Source organism: Balaenoptera borealis, assembly GCF_965194805.1.
Source record: "Balaenoptera borealis genome assembly, chromosome: 10".
Lineage (NCBI taxonomy): Eukaryota > Metazoa > Chordata > Mammalia > Artiodactyla > Balaenopteridae > Balaenoptera > Balaenoptera borealis.
In genome coordinates, this window is record NC_138874.1 from 82797711 (window position 1) to 82812014 (window position 14304).

General features: G+C 40.7%; 1 protein-coding gene across 11 annotated transcripts in view; it reads right to left on the minus strand.

Moving 5' to 3' along the window:
• The window catches only part of HTR7 (5-hydroxytryptamine receptor 7), a 671904-nt gene that overhangs the window by 611881 nt on the left and 45719 nt on the right, over positions 1–14304 (minus strand). The window lies entirely within an intron of this gene.

Consider the following 14304-nt stretch of genomic DNA (forward strand, 5'->3'; position numbering starts at 1 on the left):
GGGTTACGTTCTGAGCAAAAGCAACTCTAAGATCACAACAGTTGTTTATTTTTCACTCCTGTCACATCTTCTATGAGTCCAGGCAACACGGTAGGCCAGCTCTCCTCCTCAGTGGTGGCTAAGCGGTGCCTCTCTGGGTCACGGCATTGCTTCCACCATCCCCGTGGCAGGGGAAGTGCGCTCTGGAGCCCCACACCCACAGATGAGTGCTCCCACCCAGAAGGAACGCTTGTCACTTCCACCCACATTCCATTGGCTATGGCATATTACGTAGCCTTAACTAACCACAGTGGGACAGGAAGTCAATCCGCCACGTGTCCAAAAGGAGGACGATGGAAACACTGGTGAGCAAGGCTAATCCCTGCCACACGGTCCGTGTTCTCTTCCACCTCCACACGCTAGGTCCTCAGAGTGGACCTTGGCTAACTTCCGTTCCCATCACTTATTCCTCACCCTCCAGCCCTGTACCCAGGCTAAGTGAGAATGGTGCTGATAATCATTATACTTGTCACAGCATGTTATTATTTGTCTTACTCACAAAATTGCATGCTTCCAAAGGTATTTTACTTGTCTTTTAAAAATTCAAGTATGGAATTCAGTACATGGTACAGAAGGGGCACACAGTAGGGGATTCATCAGTGTGCAATAAAGGGTTAAGTGAATAAACACAGAGCAGCTCAGGGGGTACGAAGGAATAGTGAGAGGCACAATGACGCAGGGAAATGGAACAGACTCACGTTCAGTGTGAAGGTCAATCATCACTAAGACTGACAAAATCAAGCTCCCTACATTTGTAAATCTAAGAAGTAAAATCCAATGGAATTATGGGAAGTTATCTGAGTTTTTGTTAGTTTTTTAGGTGGTGCTGTAGTTTGTCCCAGCAAGAGACAGACATAGCCCAGTGCCTAGAACATTGTAGGATTCTGTATGTCTTAAGTTTCTCCCTCTCTCCTAAGAGTACCACTGGTACTCTTGAAGAAGAAAACAAGGACAATCAAAACTCCCTTACAAGGAATAAATATTTACATCTATGGCATATAGGACTTGAAATTTTAAATTCTGAAACCTTTTTCAGTTTTTATATTAGAAAGTAATATGAGACCCATAGCAAAAATTTTGAATAATATGAAAACGTATGAATTCAAAAGTGGAAGTCTCCTTGCCCATTTCTACCCTAGATTCCCAATACTACTCTCAGAAGAAATCGCTATAACAGCATATTCTTCTAGAAAGTCTCTGCACATACTGCATTCAGACGTGTTGATATGTAATCTTTTCACATAAATGAGATCATACCCTACAAATTCTACAACCTGCTTTTTTCTCTTCACTGCATATATCCGACATGTCTCTATTATGTCTCCTTTATTTTAAAGCTGAATAGTGAGAATAAGGAATTTAAGCCAAACCAATGAGCCACAATTTTTTGGAGTTTTACTTTTAAATGTATCTTTCAAAGAGAAGAAGAGTTTAAGACATTCTCCTATAGAAACAATGAGAAAACTGAGCTCATATTCCACAGAAAAGCCAGAAGACATCAGAAGAGTACTATATGGTCAATACAATGCAACTATTCATCTTTTAACTGAAAATAAGAATCTGAGAAAATAAGTGTTTTACTTTCCTAGAAAGCGTGTGTGATTCTACCAGGAAGAAAAATCTGATTTCAAATGTCCTTATTTCAAACATTCTGTCTTGTTATATAACAAAGCCTCTTCTTTTGTTTTCTCATAAGCAGAGAATCAGAATTAAAGTCTCTCTCCATCAACTTAAAAGCAATATTCATGCGTCAAATTTTCTCTATGAAAATCAGCATTTCGCTTGGAAAGGCCCTCTCTCTGCTGTTCTTTGACCACTATAATGTTCCTGGCATAACCTTGCCTGCGGCCACATTTGAGTACACACAGCAATCAAGCCGCCATCTGCACCTTACTCAAGAATTACTCCCCCAGCCAGGCTCCTTGCTCTGGGCACACTCTCCTTTGGTGCCAGACCTTGGCTCTCTCACTCCTCTGCCTGAGTTGGATCAGACTGCACTCCAGGACCGAGCATTGACCTCTGGCTCTGCTCTGGTTCCCCCATGGGAGGCTGATTCCTGTCATTCATGGGACATCACAAACACAGCAAGGACTGATCCCCCCGTATCCTGGAGAGGCTCCTGGATACTGGTACTAGCTGATCCACGGCACCTCCAATTCCACAGTCATTGTCTTAGTCATTGTGCAAGAGACAATGCACCCAATGCCCCAGCCTCCTCGGGATACCACAGTGGCTACTCTACTTCTCCAAGAAGACACTGAGCAGCTTCTAGAAGCAGTCAAGTCAGGAATGTGAGTTCAGAAGTCAGTCTGACTTGGGGTCACACCCAACTTCTAATTCATAAGCTTGAGTGAGCCATTTAACCTAAGACTTCATTATCTCACTGGTAACATTGGGTTAATGACAGCATTTATACAATATGGTTAAGTAAGGTAAACTCTTACTTAACAAGATTAAATAATCCCTATTATTTATTGTGCTCAGTTAAAGTTAAGTCATAATAGTATTACTGTGCTTAGCACAATGCGTGAAGCTCAGTATGTGCTTAATAAGTGTTAGTGGAGATGTGATGCTGATAGTGATGATAATGATGCTAGACCTCTCCAGAAGTCTTTAGAATTACGGACTTCCTGAGTAATTAACTCCCTAGAATCATGCCCCATTACCTTTCCTAGATATCAAGGAATGAGATGCCTGGATCCTTCCAGAGGAAAGGCACTCAGACAAAGCTATGACAGTGCCCTGAAATGGCCAAGTAGACTCAACCAGGATCCTCCAAAACAAGGCAAACCCTTGCCCCTTTCCATGTTCCTGAGGCTTCCAAAAGCTCATCTGAGGCTCGGACAATTTTCTAATACTCATCCTGGAGCCTTTTATTTCCTCTTCCCACAGATCTGCCTGGTCATTTTTGATTGTTTTTGTTCCTTGCTCATACTTTCGATTCCATCTTTTACTTCTTTAAAAACAGTAAACATGGGTATCTGAGGTTCAGTATTTTATAATTACATCTAAAGTCTACAGACCCAGTTGGGCTGTGTGTAGTGTCTGCTAGTAGGGCCTGGTTTCCTGAGGAGTTTTATGATGTGGTGATTGTGAGCCTGGGCTTACTGGGACTTTAGCTGCAGGGATTCTCTGAGGCCTGTAATGAACGTGTGTTTCTCCAGAGACCGTTTGCATCCATTTCTGCCAGGCCGGGCAGCACAGTCAATCCATAATCCCTTTGTACCAAATTCTAGTTTGGGGTTTTCCGTTTGTTTTCCTTACACCTCAGGAGTAGTATGAACTTGAACCTAAACCCCCTCAGTGCCTGCTTCTGGTTACAAATCCTTAAGAGAGATATTGCACTGTGCCGTGCCAGGGCTAAGAAAAGCAAATTTCCCTGCTAACTGCCTGCAAGTCCCCACACCCACAGGGCATCCTTTCAAGTGTCCTGAATTCGAGTGGCAGCTTCAATCTCATTCCCCGTTTTGTAAAAACCCCGGGTTTATCTCTTGCCTACAGATTGCAGTCTTTGCAGTCAAGGTTCTAGGTCGCCAAAAATCAGCAGCTCTCCCAAGGGAGGCCACCAGCTTCCAGGCTGGTTTTCCCCTCAGACTGCTTGCTTTTTCTCCATTTCAGGCTTATAAGGATTCCTCTCACTTTCTTGCCAGATCAAGCATGCAGTGTAAATGACATATATTCTTTTTAATTTTATCCGGCATGCTAGGGTTTTGCATTAGGTAGGCTTTACAGAATAACTAGTCCATCCATAATACTACCAGAAATAGGCTGGATTTTAATCTGATGCTGAAGTTTACTCAGTATTTTGTTCACCCCATCATGTGAATGGTTTGTTTGCCTCTCCTTGTCATGTGCTTCAATAATCAGGATGTTCCTGCTACACTGTGGCGCCCCCTCAAACTCACCTCTGCCTGAGTTGTCTCTTATTATCTCCTCTCATTTTCCATCAAGCTCTGGCTCTTCACCATGGATTTTTTCCAACCAGGTCTGCCCAGAGGAGACAGGTTACTGTATAATTATTATTTTTATTATGTGACTTCAAGCAAGCGTTCTAGAAAATGTAGTTCTTGACAGGTACAATAAAATTACACACAGAAAGATGGGGATTAATTACATTCTCACTAAGACAAGTCCTATTGAAGAGATGATGTGGAATAGTATGGCATTTTATACATTATCTGTCATAAAATACACCACACACAAAACTATCTAACTATAGATAGTTTTGCCAACCACCTCAGGGGATATAACCATCTACATCCTATAACGCTTTCATTGTCTTAAAATTAATCACAAAGGACTCTGAAAAGATCCATTAATAGCCCCCCCCCCCGCAAAACATACTAAATACCTCCATGTTGTTCTCTCTTTGACGCTCAAGCATTGGGATTCCAAGCCCAGCCTCTGAGATAAGCAATCTGGGTTTGAATCCCTGCTCTAATCCTCATAGGTGAGAGCCTGGAGCCGGTCACTTCATCTCTGTGAGCCTCTGGTCCTCATCTGCACAACAGGGATAATAGCTCCTCCCTTATAGGACCACATCAGGGTTTAAATAAGAACAGCTGTAAAATCCTTGGTAGTACAGTTCCTGGTACATAGGTTGTCTTCAATAAACAGCAGCTAAAAGAACGAATCCTATTAACACATAGTTTAAAAAAAAATACCCAGAATTCTCATAAATGGAGTAGTGAGCACAACGGGGCCAATATCAGTAAAGTGTAAGGAAGCCAAGAGGTTTGTTTAAGGACTGGGAATGAATGTGTGCTGACCTGACCACTCTTCTACTTGGTCCTCTGTGGAACTAACCCACTCTCCAAGGTGATCAGTCAGGATAAAGCCTCAATTCGGAATCTGTAATAGCTGGTTGTGTGACTCAGCATCATTAGCACAAGTACATATAGTTCTATTCCACTGCCCAGCTCATTCATCAGCTGTTCGTGCTCGTGACCACTCTGGGGAAGACTCAAGCTCCCAGCCATTCTGCCTGGATGCTACTCTGCCTGGAATACTCCATAGTCTCCCTTAGGCTAAGTCCTACTCATTCTCTACATGCCAGCTTGGATGCAGCTTCCTCCAGACTCTCCAGTGTCACTGAGAGCCCTGCTCTGAGTTCCTAGAGCATCTCCTCATCACAGCCTCAACCACCCTGGCCTATGACTACACACTTATTTGCTTGGATCCTCAGTAAGGTAAGATGCATTAGGATAGCAGCCATGTTCCTCCTTGATCGGCACGAAATCCAAACCCTAGTACAACGGCTGACAGGCATTAAATATTGGTTGGATGAATGAATGAATGAAACATACAAACAACTGTAGCAAAAGACTTATTTGTCCCATAGACATCACTTAGAGGTATTAGAGATATCAAAGGTGTTTGATCACTCAGACAGACCTAAATATCTAATTGAGGTAATCGAACTGAAGAAGTGGCAGAGACATACACATTGAATGCTGTCTTCTTGGTGAGAGCCAAGAAGAGTCTAAGGGATTTTTAAATCCTAGATGCAAATCCCTTTTCACCTGTATAAGGTCCCCCATCTGTCTGTCTGTTTCTTTCTGTCTCTCTCTGATACACACACACACCTCCATATAGTACATGACTTGGTACCTGGTACATAGCCACTAAAGAAATATTATCTGAATAACTGAATGGCACCCCTATATTTTCCCCCCATCAATCCTAACACTTTGCCTGTGGTTAAAGTGTTAACTTCCAGCAATCCACCTCCAGCCTCTGTTTTTGTGATGTATTTTAAGTAATATTTACTATAGTTGACCCTTTTGGTTTTCAATGAACATACACAGTATTTTATTAATATCATTTAAGAACTTTTAAAAATAAAACATGTTATATCAGGTAACCACTAATATTTCACTAGTATATGGCCAGGTGTTTTTTCCTTTCATTAATTTTGGGATTTGGGCATTTTTAAAATTTATTGTTTTTATTGAAATATAGTTGACTTACAATGTTGTGTTAGTTTCTGGGGTACAGCAAAGTGATTCAGTTACATATTTTTTTAAATTATAGGTTATTACAAGATATTGAATATAGTTCCCTATGTTATACAGTAGGACCTTGTTGTTCATCTATTTTATATATAGTAGTTTGTATCTGCTAACCCCAAACTCCTAATTTATCCCTCCCCACCAACTTTCCCCTTTGGTAACTGTAAGTTTGTTTTCTATGTCTGTGAGTCTGTTTCTGTTCCATAGATAAGTTCATTTTTGTCATATTTTAGATTCCACATATAGGTGATATCATATGATATTTGTCTTTCTCTGACTTACTTCACTTGGTATCATAATCTCTAGGTCCATCCATGTTGCTGCAAATGACATTATTTCATTCTTTTTTATGGCTGAGTAATATTCCATTGTACATATAGACCACATCTTCTTTATCCATTCATCTGTTGATGGACATTTAGGTTGTTCCCATGTCTTGGCTATTATAAATAGTGTTGCTATATGAATATAGGGGTGCATGTATCTTTTTGAGTTATAGTTGTTTTTCTGGATATATGCCCAGGAGTGGGATTGCTGGATCATATGGCAACTTTACTTTTAGTTTTTTTGGGGAACCCCCATAGTGTTTTCACAAATGAACTTATCTATTAAACAGAAACAGACTCACAGATATAAAGAACAGACTTGTGGTTGCCAAGGGGAGGGGGGAGGGATGGATTGTGAGTTTAGGATTAGCAGATGCAAACTATTATACATAGAATGGATAACTGTCCATAGTGGCTGCACCAATTTACATTCCCACCAACAGTGTAGGAGGGCTCCCTTTTCTCCACACCCTCTCCGGCATTTATTGTTTGTGACTTTTTTTTATAGTTGATCCTTATTCTTTACACAGCCTTAAAATCGTGGGTTCTTTTCCCCAATACTTCTTACCGCTCTTCAAAGTGCACTGTAACGCCTGATGATAAGGACTGAGCCCTGAATACAGAGATCCACAAAGTCCTCCAGCCCTCAGCAGCACTTCTCAGGAGAGCTAGGAAATAGTCACTGTGTGGCCTGCTAAGCAACCCAACATGAGAAGGTACCTGCCCCTGGAGTGTGCTTCCCAACCTAGATTCATGTGACCATGGGGATGTGGCCTTTCTGTGAGGAGCTTTCACACCACCTGGCTTCCAGCTAAAATACTGCTCCTTCCAGGCCTTTCTGGGGAGGAACTTCCTCAGCACATTCTGCCCAGGTTTATCTCCAACCTGAACCAACCTGTGTTTTCATTAAAAACACATAATTTAGAAAAGCAGCTGGAAAACCACCAGCTCAGCGTTTGCCCACACACCCAACAAGCAGGATAACCGCCTTGGGGGCCTTCACACTCTGTCAGTGCCAAGTGGCCAAGGGTAGGCCTCAGCTAAGAAAGGTTCATCCGCTTCAGCTGCAGGAAAAGGCTGGGTATACTTGCCTGCTGCTAGAGACCTGTTCATATTTCTCTATGCAGGTCAGTGATTTTTTTCTTCCCACACACATTCTCCTGGGAACTTTGAAGCTAATAAAGAGGCCAGCTGTGATGCCTGGGTGAACACTCCCATGTGTGTCTGTTCCTGACATCAGGGTACATGACATAGGAACAAGATAAGAAATGCTTAAAAAATGGAAAAGCGATGAGAGGGGGAAAGAGTGCGAAACCCTGACAGAGTCTAACTTCCCTTACTCTCGGTTATTACCTGAACTTTTATTTTTAAAACCACAAAGCCTTGAAATTCATGAATAATACAGGAAATCTGTAAAATGCCACTTTTCTGGAATAAGCAGGACATTAAAATGCAAAGTGCAGTTCCACACACAGCTGTACTCAATGTGACAAATTAAGCTCTTCTTATTCCTAGTCTTGACATTTACCTTCAAGATGTTTGTTCAATGTAGAGAGAAAGAGCAGGGAAGAAGCAGATGAGAGGAGTGGCCACAACAACCCCCAGGAGGCCAGCCCCCCATAAGATGCCCTCAGGGGGTGAAAGGTTACCCTGGGAGCCCTCCTTCCCCTCCAGCAGAGGACACGGGAAGAACTATCTTCTGCGCTGTTGCATTTTTTTTTTTTTTTTTTTGGCTGTGTTGGGTCTTCGTTTCTGTGCGAGGGCTTTCTCTAGTTGCGGCAAGCGGGGGCCACTCTTCATCGCGGTGCACGGGCCTCTCACTATCGCGGCCTCTCTTGTTGCGGAGCACAGGCTCCAGACGCGCAGGCTCAGTAGTTGTGGCTCACGGGCCTAGTTGCTCCGCGGCACGTGGGATCCTCCCAGACCAGCGCTCGAACCCGCGTCCCCTGCATTGGCAGGCAGATTCTCAACCACTGCGCCACCAGGGAAGCCCTGCACTGTTGCATTTTCTCAGGAAGACCTTCTCATAAAAACGGCATTCTTTAATCATAACGATCTCTCTTCAGAATGAGCAGGACAGAAATCTAGAAACTGAGTAAACTAGAAAGTTTCTGACTCCCTGTTGGACCCATAACTCCATCCTTTACTCACTCAGCTAGACTCACAAAGCCCATCCTCACACCCTCCCTTATTATTCAACATATTTATTCAGGAGGAGTGCCTACTATGTGCCTGGCGTGCTTAGGATCCCTCAGTAAATAGTGCAGACCAAGCTCACTGTCTTCTGCGGGCAGCTGGGGATGGGCATGAAGAGCCAACACTTCCATCAGCTGCAGTAATAAGTGTTTCACACATTAGCTTACCCAATCCCCATTGCAGCCCTGTGAGGGAGGTACTATTATTATTCCCATTTTACAGATGACAAAACTGAGGCACAGAGAGTGTATTTGGCTAGCGAACTAGTAAGCAGTCGAGCTGGGGTGTGAACCCACGCACCCTGGCTCCAGAATCAGCATGCTTTAACCACTTCACTAGTTTACCTCTCGCTATGGCCTCCTCCACTTGCTGCCTTACTATTTGTTTACAACAATGAGCGCACCCTCCCAAGGGCAGGGTCCACACCCTAGTTATTTGGGAAACCACCACTCACAACCCCTATAGAGTTTGGGTCGTGGGTACTCAATAAATATTTACTGAATAAATGATTCACCTTCTATTACTATTAAATTACCCTGGAGCTACAACAGCAAGTATTAGTGCCATCGAGTAGAAAGAGGCCTGGCACAGGAAAGACTACTAATATTACCGAGTGGTTGACAGCATAGTCCAAGGCAGCGAAAGGTTATAGCAATTACCTGGCATGCTTAGGGTCCCTCAGTAAACAGTGAAAACCAAGCTCACTGCCTTCCGCCGGCAGCTGGGGATGGGGACGAAGAACCAACATTTCCGTCAGCTGCAGTGCTAAGTGTTTTACACATTAGCTCCCCCAATTCCCATTGCAGCCCTGTGAGGGAGGTACCATTATTATTTGCATTTTACAGATGAGGAAACTGAAAATGTCAGGAAAATGTCTCCATGTAGGTGCCTTGCCATCATGCTACACACCTCACGCTTGATTTGATAACCAACGTTAGTTGCCTAGTATATAAAGTTAACATTCCAAACCCAAAACCAATCAATCCGTGGTATTCTTAAGGGGTCAACAAAGCAGAACATTTTAAACAGAGCTCTTCTGAAAAATCCATGATCATGGACACAACATAACAAGGAAGATCTCAAATTCTTACAGGAAAAACCTATATATATGTAGCAACAAAAGACTGTACTAATCTTGTGAAAAGCAGATAAAACCAATCATTTGGAGACCAAGAATTCAATTGGGTCCAGATATAAAGCCCAAAAGAAAATGACTGTTCCTGATGTCTACTTCTGCAGGAACCCAATTCTCTTTGCACACTTTTTTTTACTAATACATTGTGATATCAATGTATTAGTATGAGATAAGAATAAAGGCACTATCTAAACCAAACAAACTGAATTAACTGCTTTTTTAAGACCTCTTATCAAAAATAATAGAAAAAAATAAGAGTATCTTATTTCAGTTAGTCACTTTTGGTTGCTTTTCCCCTCTGACATAAAATGAAGATAAAGAAAGAGAAGAAGTCAATGAAAAATGCTGGGAAACACTGTCATAGGCCAAAATGCAAACGTCAGGAAGAGTCTGTACACTTCTAATCCCCACTTCCTAACCTAGTAAACTCCTATTCATCCTTCAAGACCTTGCTCAAGTGTCACCTCCACTGTGAAGCTCTTCCCTTCTGTACCCCACCTCCAGCTGCTCACTCTCATTACTGAGATCCTATAGCACCTGAGAAGTAACACTATCATATCATATCACATCATATCATAATTATGCACTGACATCCTTCTCCCACAGATAATATGAGGCCTTCCTTATGAAGTTTCTCAGTACATCCACCAGCTAAATAACTGCTGAAACGAGAGGTAAACAATGATCATTTAAACAAATATTATTTCCTTCTTCCTAAGTTATTTGTATTATTGCACAACAAAAAGCTCTTCAAAGCAGCATAAAGACCCAGCAATTCTCAAGGCCTTTACTTTGACTCTCCTTTTGTGATTTTTTTTTTTTCCTGTATGGTCTTCAAAACTAGTCCTGCTGAGCTACAAAATCAACCATCACTGAAATGTAAAGTAGAAGAAATAACCAAGGACTCTGGTTTTCAATGCTATTTTTGTCTGTTCTGCCCACGATAAAACTGTCAGTAAGGACACCCCACACACATCAGTGCATCTGCCTGAACCGAAAAGAATGCGGAAAGGCTCACTGGGAACATCAAACCTACTTTATAAATCCAAGTGCCCAGACATGATCTCTTTCTTTAAATGCTCTTGGCAAATGTATGGCTGAAGGTTAACAGACAATTAAGAATCACTGTAGTTCCATGAAAATGATGAATAAAACAGAAAGATCAGCCTTGCAGGGTTGCATAAAATCAGCTAAAATTAAACAAAAATAAGCCACTAGAGAAAGCACTGTGCTTGCTAAATGCATCTTCCTGGTATAGTGCCATGGTTAAACGTTTGGATTTAGGGAGATCACAGAGGTAGAATTTAAATCCATGCTCCGCCATGTATAAGCTGGGCAACATTGAACATGTTACTTGATCTCTTTATGCCTCAGTTTTCTTATCTGTAAAATGGGAATAATAATAGTACAATCCCGGGTTTGTTATAAGCACTTAGCAGAGTGTCTGGCATATGGTAAACATTCAATAAATATTAACACTTACCATTCTTTCTCTTATCTCATTTATTTATTCATTAGTTCAAGAAAATAAACATTTAATGCAGACACTAAACATTGTGCTGGAGACTTTCACACACCATTGCGATTCCTACCTGGAAAAATGAAAGGGTTAGACACGATGAAACTTTCTAATGCCAACATCTTTTATCCTAGTTGTGTGAGTAGTCAAACGTGGCTACTAGGGTTCTGCAAATATTTGATTCAAATTTCATTGTTAAAATATATCAATAATTTTTTTGGAACTGTGCTATAAAGCATCAGCCACACTTACTTGTGTTCTCTATCAAATTTTAACAAAAATCAGACTCCAAATGATTTAATTTGTGCTGCCTGGTTACCTCTGCTTTTTTCTGGAGCCCTCATGATAAAGTTTCCTTGTGGATATATTTGAACTTCTTGGGAATGTGATGCTGACTAAGAAGACTGCAGGTCTTTTCTTGTTTTGTTTTGCTAAAATTCAGACCTACCCATGTCTACTCACATAAAATCATACAAGCCAATACAGCACAACATACGTGTGCTCCACTCAATTAAATGACAAGATACGTTCATATGGTATTTTCTGCTAAATGGTGACAAATTAAGATGGCCAAGGAACACATTAATTGACTCTTTAAACTGAACACTTAATTAATAATTGCATGCACTTGTTACTTGCTGTGATATTAATTTGAAATGAGCATTTCCTACTCTTTTGAGCTACTGTAACAGTTAAATTGAAGAGCAAGCTATTAAAAAATACTACCATGTGCAGCTACTCATCTGTGTGAACCCAGATTTTCTTGATACCATGTAAAGAGAGAGTGTGTGTGTATATGAGAGAGAGAAAGAGATACAGAGAGACACAGAACGAAAAGAGAGAGAAAATTAAATTGGATGCTTAGATTGATGTGACTAGAACTGTTTTCTATAAACACAAATTTCATTGGATATTTATTAAATCAGCCTCATTGATCTTTTGGATTACTTTATAGTAATCAAACGTCGCAAATTCTAACTAACAGCTTATACTAACAAAATGTCCCTTTAATCTCTTCTTCATATTTGAATCTTACATGATATTTCATTTAAAAGGGGGGGGTTCAGAAAACTTTGTTCCAAGCTATTCTCTTTAGTGAGCAATTACCACAGGCCAGTAACTATTAGGATTCCTAGGTGGGACACAAAGAAAAATATTACCAAGTACCTGTGCACAAGCTTTATATCTAGAAAAGACAGACATATGCACATTTACAATAAGGCAGTACATGGGAAGTGCCATCAAAGTGTGTGTGTGTGTGTGTGTGTGTGTGTGTGTGTGTGTGTGTGTGTGTGTGTGTAATTATATATAATACCTGAAGGAATGAGGAGGTAGATTGGGGGATGATCAATTTCAACTGGGAAGTTAAAGGAAAAGTTATACAGATAATTAGTATTTAAGTTGCACATTGAATACTGAATAGAATTCAATAGGAGGGTTAAATGGAAAGATTCAAAGGTAGAAGATTCAGGAAATGTTCAAGAAAAATGCATGGTCCAGTGTGTGTATATACTTTTTTGTTCACATGCACTGAAGGGGGGAGGGGAGGAGAGAGAACAACCTGAGATAAGGCTAGCTTAAATTAAAATATGTTGTAGCCCCTAAAACTGTACCTAGAATAAAGATGTACATTTGGTATTTATCCTATATCTAATGAGCCCAAAGAGAAAATGTTTAAAGTGAACTGTTGATATTCCCTCCTTTCCAGTTTTTTCTTTCAGTCAGGATATCATTATAATTTCCAGTAAACTGAAGCTTGATAATCCTCCTGTTTCTTGATCTTTCCTAACAATTTCTCACAAATGTGAAAATTATTCCAGTATTTGACAAGAGTTTTAATTCTTCAAATTTGAAGTATCTGGTCACAGCTGCTCCCTATAATTCTTTGGTATTTACCTGAGAAATCTCCAAGTCTGCTTTCAGTATAGTCTACAAAAAAATACATCATGAAATTAAAGAACTTTGAAGAGGGAAGGAACCATAAAATCATGTAACTCAAATTCCTCATTTTCAAAGGCATCTATGACCCACAAAGGTTAGATGACTCTGTTGAAAGGATGAAATGAAATGGAGCATGAAACCATTTTTTAACTCAAAAACCACTAAAAAAAATTTTTTTTAAGTGTCAAACAAGTTCATCACACAACTTCTCAGTGTTAGGACTATAAATATGATAGTATGATTCCAATTTTTAAGTTTCTTGACTTCTGAGCCAAGCTTATCTTCTTGCAGGGTCCAGTGGGGGATTAAAAATAAGGCAACACCAAGTCCCTGGTTCCAAGACTTCTATGTCTAATTGGGGAAATAACAGATAAAGTCTATAAATAGAAGACTTTTTTTTGGCTACAGCCATACCAGATGGAAATAATCATAATTCTTCATTTATAACACATTATCAACATTGCTCCATGTATGACCCTCTTTTTCATTTATTTTATTTATCTTTAAACATACAGTGAACACCATGAATGCCCCATCCATCCCAAGAACCACGATCCAGACGATCATATCTACCCATGGGCACCTTCCTGTCCCTTTCTCTGCCTTCCCTCACACAGGAGGGGAAGCCCACTTCCTGCTGTTAATAAGGGAAGGCTCAGCGGAGTCGGTCCAACTTGAGCCAAGGATGATCACTAGCATTTGGATACATGGAAAATAATATCCAAACGTGAATAAAATCTTGAACAAAGTTCAAACACAAAAAACTACAAGGCAGGTTTGTGGAGGGTGTAGGAGGGATACAAAGACTGATTCAGCGGAATAATAATTTGTGAACAGGCTTAATGAGAAACAATAGAAGATACACCTTATGGGTAGAGGGCTCTAAACACCACCTAAGGGGTCTTAAGTTTATTCTGAAGATAATGGGGAGATCCTCAAAAGGGAAATGAATGATCAAAGTAGTGTTTGGGGAAAATCAGCAGGATGGATATAACCAAAACAGTCCGAAGGGAAGGAAACCAAAGTCAGAAAGTTCAGAGTTGTACATGAAAATGTCACAGAAAATGACAACTGGCCAACATTCCAGTAGCAGCCACTCCCTGCTTTCCACAAAAATAACCACCCGTCATGAAAAAC